Source organism: Staurois parvus, unplaced genomic scaffold, assembly GCF_062004578.1.
Source record: "Staurois parvus isolate SC_StPar_1 unplaced genomic scaffold, SC_StPar_1.0 ptg000147l, whole genome shotgun sequence".
NCBI classification, from domain to species: Eukaryota; Metazoa; Chordata; class Amphibia; order Anura; family Ranidae; genus Staurois; species Staurois parvus.
The window spans coordinates 2,284,610-2,297,361 of NW_028317943.1; the positions used below are offsets into that span (position 1 = coordinate 2,284,610).

General features: G+C 38.5%; 1 protein-coding gene across 3 annotated transcripts in view; it reads left to right on the forward strand.

Annotated features, from left to right (window-relative positions):
* The window catches only part of IMMP2L (inner mitochondrial membrane peptidase subunit 2), a 1,307,031-nt gene that overhangs the window by 1,271,762 nt on the left and 22,517 nt on the right, over window positions 1-12,752 (forward strand). The gene's annotated exons all lie outside the window — the stretch shown is intronic.

Consider the following 12,752-nt stretch of genomic DNA (forward strand, 5'->3'; position numbering starts at 1 on the left):
TTATTATACAGAATACAAAGAATATGTGTAAGAAAGCACTAAAACTCTTTTATTTCATTTTACGATACTGATACTACATAGCAGTATGTTTAAAAGAAAGCTAGATGGGTATTTCTACCTCAAGTTCTCCTTCCATGAAATGTGGCTACTTTAACACAACATAATAAAAATTCTAATGTACTAATATTCATTTGAATAGTAAATGGTAACAAATAAACTCTGGTGAGAAAATATTATATATTCTCTCATGTATAGTTTTAAAAAATTATAACATTGCTAGTATGCTGCAGTAGCTAGCAATCTTATGCATAATTTTAGTTTTTTACATGTAAGAATACCATAATTGACAAAATCCTGTGGAATGGTTACTTAACATGCCCAAGGAAAAATATAATTTCTAATTACTGTTTTGTACATTCTGAACTATTGATGAAAAACTATAAAAAGTAAGGCTCTAGGGGCTGTTTTAAAAATCTAAATTGCTCTTGAAAATACCTGGCCAAATATTCTCATGCCAAAGGATTATAACAGAAAAACCTGAGACTATAACATTTACCCAGCAATTCAGCTGTTAAATAGAAATCTTTTGGATATTTGCAACATTTAAATGAACATACAGATTAAGCATCTTTTTATTCTGAAGAGTATCTAATTTATTTATTTCTTTTGTACTAAATACATTATTTGTGATTTGTTTGTAAAAGGTGGATGCAATGAATGTAAATTGCCATTGTTACATATTTTGTGTAAAAGAAGGTTTAGCTGTTGTCTTTAATGAGTTTACGATTTATGAAGGCTATTAGAACACTTGCTGTGCTTTTACACTTGGCTCAATTTTTCTTATGTAAATTCACTTGCAACAATATTTATCAAAGAATTACAACAATACAGAAACAAACACTTTGTTCCATGAAATCTTAATCATGGAACACTTTCTAAAGACTGAGTGTTTTAAATACTTGAAAACTAGAAAAGAAATCTAAATACAATAGCAATTTTTACAGTAGGAGTATTTTGTCATATATAAAACCTGTGTAAAAAAAGAATATACAAAGTCTGTCACAAGCTATAGAATACACTGTCAATTCAGAAATCACTGTTTAAGGCACGTAACTATTTATGCTTTTTAGTAACAAAATAAAAAGTACAGGGTAGTACTTCCTGCCCCTTTTGGTCAGCTGCCATTTGCCAACACATCTACCCAAGTTGACTACTTTGACTTAAGCCGGTCATAGTTGGATCAAATCTCGACTTGTTGAACAGGGACCGGACAACATTTGATCAATCTATAGACAGGCTGGTTGTAGCCAAGTTGATCCATCAACAGTCTTGGATACAACCAGCTTGTTGGATTTTTTACATGCGAGAGCAGCTGGGACAGAGAGATAGGCATTGTCACCCCATAACAGGAAGTGTCTGAACAAGGGCCTTAATAGCAGGGTACCAGCTATTATTTCAATAAGAGATGCAGAATTTATTAAATAGTATATTTTAGTGGTTATGATTAGATCTGATTTAAGTTTTTTTTCCTGGAATTTTAGTAAAATAATATGTAGCCAAAAGCAGGAAACAGTGTTTTATTTCTTGACTTTCTTGAGTTAAACCTTGTCCTCTGTAACAATTTCTGATGTTATACACCTTGACCTCTGAACCTGTGCACAACTGCTCCTCTCACTTGGCACTATTATTGTGGCTAATTTTGGGGGAACAATATTGGGCAAATAATTCCCTCTCTGCTCTCACCCACAATCATCACATTTTATGTCAGCCCCCTTCCCCATCACAGCTATAACCTACAAATATTACCATCATCAGCCAAAACAAAGTGTATTAGGAGCACACCCTGGAGCTGTCACATGTATGTCATGCAATGGCACAGTCCAATGAAGGGCCATCATCTCTGAGAAAAAGCAATTATGATGGTGGGGGCAATCTAAGCCATTTATTATTTAATATCCATGTAATAGTTTTATTTTCAGTGAAGAGGATTGCTTTCCCCAGTAAGCAAAGCAGATTAAATAAATAAGGAAACGATAAACTGTATCTAGAACTTTGAACATCAGAATACAGACAACAAATGTGTGGCTATACTGCATTGAATGCTTATAATGGCATAAAGATTCCTCTCTGTAATACAGCAATTATGTTTTTCCCACACAATGCAACAATGAAGACGTAAAATAGGGTGTCATTTGCTTTAAATCATTATATCGATCCTTTGTTCATTGTCTGCAATATTGCTGGATGTCACAGTTATTCTCATTTGTGATTTACTTTCATCAATAGGGAATTTTCATAGGGCATTCAGGGAATTCTTCCTTATGTGCAGCTGTTTCTTTTCTCCACAGAGAAATATTCTCTATAATATTGTAAGTGCTAACATTAATTATATTTAACTACTTGATCTTCTGTCTATGTTTGACTGTCCCCATTAATTGCAAAGACTGCTCCTGTTTTTGCTGCTCCTTAGAACTTGGTCCTCACCTCTTTAAGAGTCAAAAGATCTGACAAATGTGCTTCTGTGAGGTAATGCTGGTCTCTTTGGAAACTAATTCCAATACTGTAAATAGATGTCTAGATGAAAAATATACTCTGTAATCAGGTTTTGTTTTTCTGAAAAATCTGCACTTATACTGTAGAGGTTCATAGGTCTGTACACCTGCATTAACTAATGCTCTGAATCTCTCCATATGTTTTCTAAAGATATGTAATAGAACTGCCATAGGGTCTTTGCATGCAGACAGATGTATGTATCTTTATAGACACCTTTTAATGCTCTATGCAGTAGATCTGTTAGCACATGCATATAACATGAAGCATTACAGAACATGCCTTATTAAAGCACAATGTGAATGGGCCTTAAGGATTGGTAGTCACAGTAATAAAATATATTCTCAAGGGAATTGACAAATATAAGTCTTGGATGGTGGATAATGGAATCTGATACTACTCTTCATTCAAAAATTGTTCTCATTCTCACAGAGATGCCAGAGGCAGAAAATGAGCCTGAACCTTGTTCTCCAAAATTGACCATAGTGGCTCTAAGGTGTTGAGTTTCATCTGCATACTCGTCAGACCTTGATTTGACAGCACCAGCTGTGTGAATCAGAGCATTATTGTCTTTATAAAAGGCACTGTCTTCGAGAAACAGTGTCTTCACCATGGGGTGAACATGATTGGCTAGAATTTGTACATAGTCTCTGGCAGTGACTCTACCTTTAAAGGTGATGATGGGGCCTGCAGAATACCAAGATTTGGCTGTGGAAACCATGCTTGTGCATCCACCATGCTTTACCATTGGCAGAAGACAGTCCTGGTTGTAAGCCTGGAATGGTGATCACCACATGTAAACATGGCAGGTGGTTGGAACATTGTGAAGCTTGATTCATCAGGCAATATTACAGTCTTCCATTGATCGATAGTGCACGATTTATTGGTGTTGCACGACTCTGAGCTTTAATATCGTTCACTAGTGGTTTGGCAATGGCAGCCCATCTGTGAATGTTTTGCTTATGGAGTTCCCTTCACATAGTTTTTGTGGACATGGGCTTTGGAAGACTGAAATTGAGCTCTGCAGTCACTTTTGCGGTAGTTGTTTTCTTATTCCAGGTCACAATCCTGCACTTTTTTTATCTCTTTCGTTCAGTTGACCATGTCGACTGCACTTATGCTTATCAGACTGTTTTCTCAAAAACTGTATATGCTGTCATAACCTTTGATACTGTACCTCGCACCATAGGAAATAAATTGGCAACTTCAGTCACGGAGGCACGAGCTAAATGGGCACCAACAATTTGCCTTCTTTGAAGGTCAGTAAGCTCTGACATGACTCCATATTATTATTAGTGCACGCAGTGAATGACGAAAGTGAGGCTTCCCACCTGTTAGCTAGGTGTCTCATCACACAGTGGAAGCAAAAGAATGTTACATCACTTCCGCTTTGAACATGAAACATGTTGTCACTTTCACACCTGCAAATTATGTAATGTTTCCGTATTTTTGCCTAATCCCTGTATATGTGTGTGTATTGGGCCTTAATTGATGGTAGTCAAGTAATAAAATATTTATACTGAATATATGTGTATATATGTGAACATGTAGCATGAGGAATGTAAATATGAGGTAGTATGTAGTACTGGGAAGTGGGGGAAAGGGTAATTTAGAAAGTTGGGATAAAAGCCCAAAATTTACAGAATCAAAGATCTACACAATACAAAGTGAGTGAGCATTTGGAAGATCAAGAAAAGAATACTTGTTTAACCTTTCCCCAACCATGCTATAGCCAAAAGACAGCTACAGCACGGTTGTCCAGTTCTCGGAGGACCTGGCAAAGGCATACTAAAACATATACCCTGAAAGAAAAATAGATTTCTTTAAAAATTAAAAACAAAATACATAGGCTGATGTGGCTGAGCTTCTTAGAAAATTACTAGTTGCTTTGTTGTCTCTGCCTTCAGAGTACGCAGCAAGTGACGTTAGAACACTGATTTGCTTATTTGTTTCTGCATAGTGACTCAAAGGAGGGGATTTACTAAAAGTAGAGTGCACAAAATCAAGCTCTGAAAATAAACCAATCAGCTTCCAGGTTTTATTGTCAAAGCTTAATTGAGTAAGCTGAAGTTAGAAGCTGATTGGCTACCATGCACAGCTGCACCAGATTCTGTGTGCACCAATTTTACCATTGAAACCATTGAATGATGCATTTTCAGACTGTAATATTCTCTCGGTACTAAACCCCATAAAAAGGACTTTATAAGCTGTCCCCATAGAGAAGCTGTATGTATGCTCTATATCTGTCTACAGTATTGCTATGTACTTGACCTGAGAAATAGCAGGCCATGGACAAGTTATTGTTAAAAGAGAAAAAATAGCACCTTGCTACAAAACCTTTAAATATCCCAAACAGCAGATATACAGTATTCATGCAGTGAAAGAATCAATGAAACAATCATTTTCTACACTAATATCTTTAGAAAAGCAATTGGCAAAATTTAGTATTCATTCAGGCAGCATCTGACAGGATTCATTTTGTTGGATTTCAAGACATAACAATGATATACCATATGTGCATAAATAGCCCCCTTTAAAATTGTAAACATTGGATGTCTAAATATTGTACACATTAGATGTCTAAATATTTTAAACATTGGATTTCTAAATATTGTAGGCATCCAGTGTTTATTAATAATGCCAAACCAAGCTTTTAAAAAGTAAGGCTACATTAACATGTGTGGCTTGCCATGCCATGCCTCTGAAAAGCACTCCATGGTGGATGCTTTTCAGAGACATTTGACAGGTGATGAGGAGATGATATGTCACCTCCTTGTAAGACTTTTTCTAACCCTGTAAATGCTACACCACAGCTTAAATAAGTCCCACTCAGTGGTGGTACTATTGGCTGAACTTGACAGGGGGATCATCTTGGCCATGCCTGAGGCATGTGTACACTTCCCATCCAGCTACCTTTACAGCTAAAGGGGGGTGGTTGGGGAGCAGAAAAAATGTGGTGCAAAAGTCTGGTTTTACTGCACCCCCCCCCCCAACTGAAAGACCAAATAAGTCCTTACAGATTTATTTTTCCTCTTTTTAAGTTAAAATGGAAGATGTTTTGGGTTCTCATCTGTTCCTTTACAAACGTAAATATTAAATTGCCAAGAATCCTAAAAATATTTGTGCTACTAAGCATGAAAGGACTAATTTGCACTAATGTTAGCATTATAGTGGCTCACTAGATAACAATATTGGCTAGAAAGTTTGAGTTCCAGGAACCCCATATAGGGAATACATTTATTACGACTTCCATTAAATATTGATAACAGGGAAAAGACCAAATTATTCATTTATTTATGTACAGTATTTTGTGAAGAGTAGCCCAGCCCTTTAGCCCTTTGGAGCACACCTGGCACCTATATGTGTATCTTTTCTCTAGGTGTCTTCAGATAGGTCTGGTAATGCCACAAATCCTCTATACTTTCTTTTTCCTCTGGTGGTGGGCAGATCTTAAATGCTTCAGAGAGCAACTCTATGTAATGAAGTGGAACTACTCCCTGCAGCATTCCTCTGTGAGTCCAGGTTGGACAGGGCTGAGCATTCTTGTCTTGGGCACGCATGAATTGGGTTGAATAATGCCAGAGATCATTCAAGTATGTGGGGGACAGCACCAGAAATCAGGTATGTATAGCAAGTGGAGCTAAGTTAAGAAAAAAGTATTCCCTCAGCAATGTCTGGATTGCCCAAACTTTAACCCATGGTCATTTATTGTTGTGATTGAATTTTGATTTATCTTTTAAATAAGGCTTTGGACAGAAAATGGCAGTATTGTCACTCATTTAGACCCTGTTGCATTACATACAGCTGTTAATATTTACAGTAACAACTTGCTGACAGAAGGAAAGAGAAGAGCCTTGACCCGATTGGAGGCTGCCAAACTGGAAATACTATTTAGCAGGATACCTAGATTGCAAGGCTCACTGAACAGATTTACAAATCTTTTGGCAGATATGACAGTTTACATATATGTATTTCGGCTCTGTATTGTCTATATGCCTAGAGGGCAGTTTTAAGTACAGTAACAAACAACAAATGAAAATGTTTCATTGATTTAACACCACTATTTTAAATCTGGTTGCAGAGAATTAATGAACCATGTACATTCTCATTGCTTTTCAAACCATCTCAGGTAAATCTGAATGTCTTTGGCTGTCTGTATAGTAGGTGAATTGCTGCTGAGTTTCTCAGGTTTTATTGATCAATATCTTTATATACAGTGAAGCTCTATTTGTTAACTTTCCATTGATCATGTATTCTCTGGTTAATATCAAATCTTTTAGGTTCTGTACATAGGTTTTCATTCTGACTATACTTCATTGATGCTTTCCTCTTTGCTTTGTTGAATACACAAGTTCAGTATTAATCATCACACTTCCCTTTTTAATTCCTTTGACTCCTACTATACAGTTTCCCCTTGCCATTTTCTTTGTGTAACCCTCCCTTATGAAGACAGCTGCTTGGATTTAACAAATTAAAAGAATTGCGTACAAAATTTTGTGACAGGCTTGTGACTTCTAACCTTTTAGTTTCATGTCTGTATATTGTATTTCATTTCTTTTGACCTTTCCTGGTTAAATGATACATTAAAACGTGTTCAATATATATTTTCTTATCATTCATAAAAATAAATTAGGAGACAAATATGTCACTTTCTGCAGAAATCAGGTTTCTACACAAACACTGTAACTGAGCCAGGGGGCCAGGTGGCTCAAGGACATCAGAGTCTCTGCAGCATTTGGACCACTACTAAGTAGAAAAAAAAATCACCGATCATGTTGTGAACTCTGGCACCAACTAGTATGGGGCATTTTTTTTTGTATAATCGAAAACTGCCTTAATTGTGGATACCAGCTTTTAGACTGTAGATAACTACAGCTTGGTTCATGGTGTCTTATAAATTCCTTAAACATAAACCCCGGGCAATTTACTAAATACACAGATGAAATACATATATAAGAGCTGTTTTACTCACCAAAGGATTTTATATATGTTCATCCATTCCTGAGAGCTACACAGCTCTGCAGCACAGCCATATCTAGGGAGGGAACCTGATCATTCTCTGCTGTAGTTTTACTTGCACTTACAGGTCTCCTCCTTACCTCTGCCCTGTGACTGGGCAGCAAAAGGAGAAGCAATGCACTAATTAGTTCATCTCTCTGCCATTCTGCTATTTATTACTATCAGCAGACTCTTTGTGCTGCAGCACATCTGATTGGCTTCTTGTGTTGACCCCCACCCCTTACTCTGGGCTCTGCAAAGTGTATAGTAAGCTGCACAATGCTAATATGAATTCAGGTATTTACATTGCATAACAAATTTAATAATACTGTATTTTAATGATTACAGGCTTTTGATATTTAAACATTTTCATAAACATATGCATAACTAGCAGTAAACTTTAAAATAAACCTTGACCTCTGCAGCTGTTGGCATTGTAGATCAATTAATCATATAGCAGAAGCACTGAAGTTATCAAAGTTAATCTCTTGGCATCTCAGCTCCCTCTCTGCAGTAGTGATTTGGCAGTGAACAGATTTAAAAGACCTTAAGTGCGTCTGCTGTGAGGGTGAATTTCTCCAAAGTCTTTCGAGTCTATACACTCAGTAACTCAGCTCACTCTCTTCTCCATCCCAGATCCCATTTTTTGCATTTGCATTAGAGATTTTAGGGCTGCTAAGTAACTACAGTGAAGAGAGCATTGAGCTGCTAAGAGTTTGACTTGAACACTTGCTTTTGCTGTGAATTTGAGGATGAATTGCTCCACAGTACCCAAATGCAGCTACACATATCAGTGAGTGCTTGATTTTACATTAATGTACTGCTTATTAAGAATTTATAATTGCATGAATGTGTTTAGCTTGGCCGCAGATCCATTTTCAAGTTTATTTCGCTGGAATCCGTTTCTTTATATAAAGTAATTATGATTGATGGCCCAGTGCATGTTGTCATTCTCATCTACAATTTAGTTTATTTCATTAGTTGGAATTCTTTTGCAAAAAAGTGATTGTGTTATTGGTAACATAATAGTAGAGCTGAAAATTGTCTGCATAGTCTAGCCTTAGGAGTGACTGTGTCATTTAAACACAAATAAGGCCCAATCATTCAGTCTGGCTATGTTTTAGAATTGTTCCTATTCTTAAATAGCAGAATTGTCTAACTATCCAATTCATATGGATATTTGAAACCTCTATGAAACTAACGTTTACTTGCATAGGAAAGAAGAATTTTATTTCAGTGACAGGCTATTGCAAATTGAAGAGACGAAGGCAATTATGACATGTCCTGTAGTATGGCAGATATTGTACTCAATTACAGCTAACAAGCCCATCTTCATATTTGCAAAAGTATTAATCAATGAAAAGTTATTTTACTTCTTGTCAAGCATATTGATCTGAGTCGCCACAATTTCCAATTTTCACTGAGTGGAGGTCACGTCTGAAGAATAAAAGAAGGGCACACCATTAAATAAAGTGCAGCATTTTATCTAGCATTGAACATATTGAACAATACATCAAAACACTTTAGTCAGCATTTTAGCTACTGACAGCCCCAGAGATTATTTTAGTGTGGTATTTTAATGTTTGGAAGAACTTTACCACCATGTAGCAGAAAATTTTTGTTATTCCAATATGAGCAAAGGATAATTTAAGTTTTTAAATGTATTGTAGATACTTTAGCTAACAAGGTCTGTATAATATATATATATATTTTTTAAGTTTGGGGATGGCCCCTTCCTGTTCCAACATGACTGCGCACCAGTGCACAAAGCATGGTCCATAAAGACATGGATGAGCGAATTTGGGGTGGAAGAACTTGACTGGCCTGCACAGAGTCCTGACTTCAACCTGATAGAACACATTTGGGATGAATTTGAGTGTAGAGTGTGAACCAGGTCTTCTCGTCTGACATCAGTGCCTGACCTCACAAATGTGCTTCTAGAAGAATGGTCAAACTTTCTCATAGACATACTCCTAAACCTTTTGGACAGCCTTCCCAGAAGGGCTGAAGCTGTTATAGCTGCAAAGGGTGTGCCAACTCAATATTGAACCCTACGGACTAAGACTGGGATGCTATTAAAGTTCATGTGCATGTAAAGGCAGGTGTCCCAATAATTTTGGTAATATATATATATATATGTGTGTGTATATATATATATATATATATTTTTGCCATACAGTATTTGTTAACAAGCAGAATACTGTATATTGTAAAAATACTACTCAGTTCAAAGGTACTGTATTCTCCAGTCAGAATTGAAAACAAAACTTTGAGATGTATACAGGGAGTACACCCACCTGCCTGCTTGCTAGTGTTAACATTCTTCCTGGTGGTTTAGCACATCCAGGAGGTGATGCTAAATTTGAGTTTAGAAATAAAGCACTACCTTTTGTGCAGCCTGGACTTCAATCAGGGCCTGTGTATTTGTAAAGCATTTTATTAGTTGTACAGTACAGGACAAGGAATAATTAGTCTTGCACCATAGATTATATGTAACTACCTTTAGGTCCAGGGACACTGGCATTAAAGAAATGTGCAAAAATATCCCCTATATAACTCCCAGCTGAAACTTACCACTTTTTCCAGTGCAGTTTTTTTCTGTAAGAGACTCTTCTATCAAGCTCATTGGCTGCACCTTAGCCACAGCAGCTCCCTTTTGCATATTTTGCAATAGTTTACTTCTCATCTGAGCCTTGGTGAACCATACCCACACCCCACCTGGAGAACATGCTGGGCCACCCTATAATGATGCTTCAGGCACTGGATCCTGTGTTGGTATTCTCCATGGAAAGTAGTGCATCATGTTGAGTTGGCAGCAGGCTGTTATACAGTTCCAGGGCCCTGGTCTTTCTGCAACATAGTGTTAGGAATGGACTGGCCAGCAATGGTGGGACTCACCTGCCTTTTGATCTGCAGTACCAGGGCTGGCCAGCGGGTGCTCCCAGCAATCAGAGACTCAACCTTTCAGCCAGCTAACACCTGGAACTGATGATGCTGGGGTATTTAAGGGATGGCCAGACTTGCAGACTCTGCCTTGGTGTTGTGTTTGTCCTGGGCCCTGTATCTGTCCTGCATCCTGTTTCTGTTCCTTTGCTGACCCTGATCTGAACTGCTGCTGACTTCTCCTGCTCTGATCCTGGCTTGTGACCCTGACCACCCCTCTGTCTGACCCTCTGTACCTCGCTGCTTGCTACCTGCTGAACCTGGCCTGTGACCCCGACCATTCTCTGCTTGCTCCCCCCGTACCTACCTGCCCAATTGATATTGACCCGGCCTGCCTGACGACGCTTGCTTGTATGTACTGTTATCTGTGGGTGGTTGGTTTGGTTTGGTTTGGTTTGTTTGCACTGTATTATGTTTAGTATTGCCCTGCGTTTATGTTTGTATGGTTAGTGTTAATAAATTATATTGTTTATCACATTTCTGAAGTCTGCGTTTCCCTGCATCAGTCACACATCTCTGGTCATACCTGGGAGCCCTGACACATAGACTTTCCCTGACCCCTATGGGGTGTATGTCCAGAATGGATAGTTAAGCCAGAATGGGGTGTTTTCCCTTTAATCCTGCCCAGAGGTTAAGACCTCTATCTGCCACTGTAAGCAAAAGGCTCTTAAAATCTGTCCCTGGGTGCTGGCACTTTGGTGGCTTGTACTGTGGAGGAGTGCAGGATGCAACACTTTAAATGGTATGCTATGGAGTGGGAGTGCTGGCTGTTGAATTTGGCGCTGTTTCTGTTACAGTTCTGCCACACAAGATGCTACTGTGTCTGCATGGCCTCCTCTTCTGGGGCTTTAATGCACCATTTTCTTGCTCTTGACAAGCTTTTCTAGGCCATCACCTGACTCCTGGCTCCCATAATACAGCACAGCAATCTCTGGACATTTTCCCAAGTTCAGCAGCTTACAATATCTAGTACATAAGTCTTCACCCTTTTCTCTCTACACCATAGAAGGTTGTAAGAACCCTTTTGGGACACTTTGCACATCACATTGCAGATTACAAAATCAGGGTCACAGGGTCAGATAGCCTCACTAGCTCAGATACAGGTGAGGTGAAATAATTAGAGGCCCTCTTTAAGACCTTACTTCCCTGTGGTTGCACCTTTGCTCATCTTCCAGACTCTTGCTGTCTGGACTAAATGCATGGCCTAAGAAACTAGGCTGTGTTAAATGCAGGGATTCAATAGCATGAAGCTAAAGCTTTTACCTGTGGCCTTATGTTACTGTGTGAACTGGTGGAACTTGGTGGATACTTAGTGGACGATTTCCAGGGTGAGCCTTTTCTTGGTTCATATGCAAAGAATCATTGGCCATTGTTGGTGAGTGGAATTTCCAGTAGAAATTCCCCAACCAGCTGCCCTTTGAGGAATAAGGCCTGTTTGGCCCATTTTGGATAAGTGCATGAAGGAGATCACAGAGGGTATGAGTACTTTCCTTAAACTAAAAAGGAGGCCTGCACTTCTGTAGGTAGCCATTCTACTCCTGGGACTATAAAAAGATTCCTTTAATCCCTCTCATGCCTCTAGTTCCAAATTAAGGTCTGAAACACATTTTCCCCATTATACATTCCCCTGGGACCCTGTAGGACTTTAACCTTGTTCTTTTGGCTCTTCAGAGGCCACCTGTCAAATCTTTTTTGGGATATTCCATATTTGTCCTCACTCCCAAGTTGGTTTTTCTCATCATGTCCATGCAAAAGGTCTCCGAGGTAGTAGTGCCTTATCCTGTAACGATTCCTTCCTAGCATTCTACAAGGATACGATTACCATGAGGCCAAAAGCCATTTTTCTTCCTAAGGTGGTGTCCTCTATTCACTTCAACTAGGGCATTGCCCTTCCCTCTTTATGTCCTGCACATCTCAAGGAAATTTCTCTCCACTGTTGTATACATACTGTGAGAATCCACTTCTCAGCTACAGCATCATGTAGGTAATTTGATTCCTCCTTTGTCCTCCCAAAAGGTTCCCACATGGGGATCCCTGCTTCTCACTCCACTCCACCATTTTAGTTGGATTAGACAAGTCATCATTGGGGCCTATGGCCTAAAGTACAATTTCATTCCATGTTAAGGCACACTCTACCAGATCCACTCACTAGTCATGGGCTTCACAGGTTTATCAGCATCAGGCCTCTGGTCTTCTGTTAACACATTTAGATTTTATGAGGTGGAAGTTCAGACCTCCTGTGATGCCAATCTCAGACATAA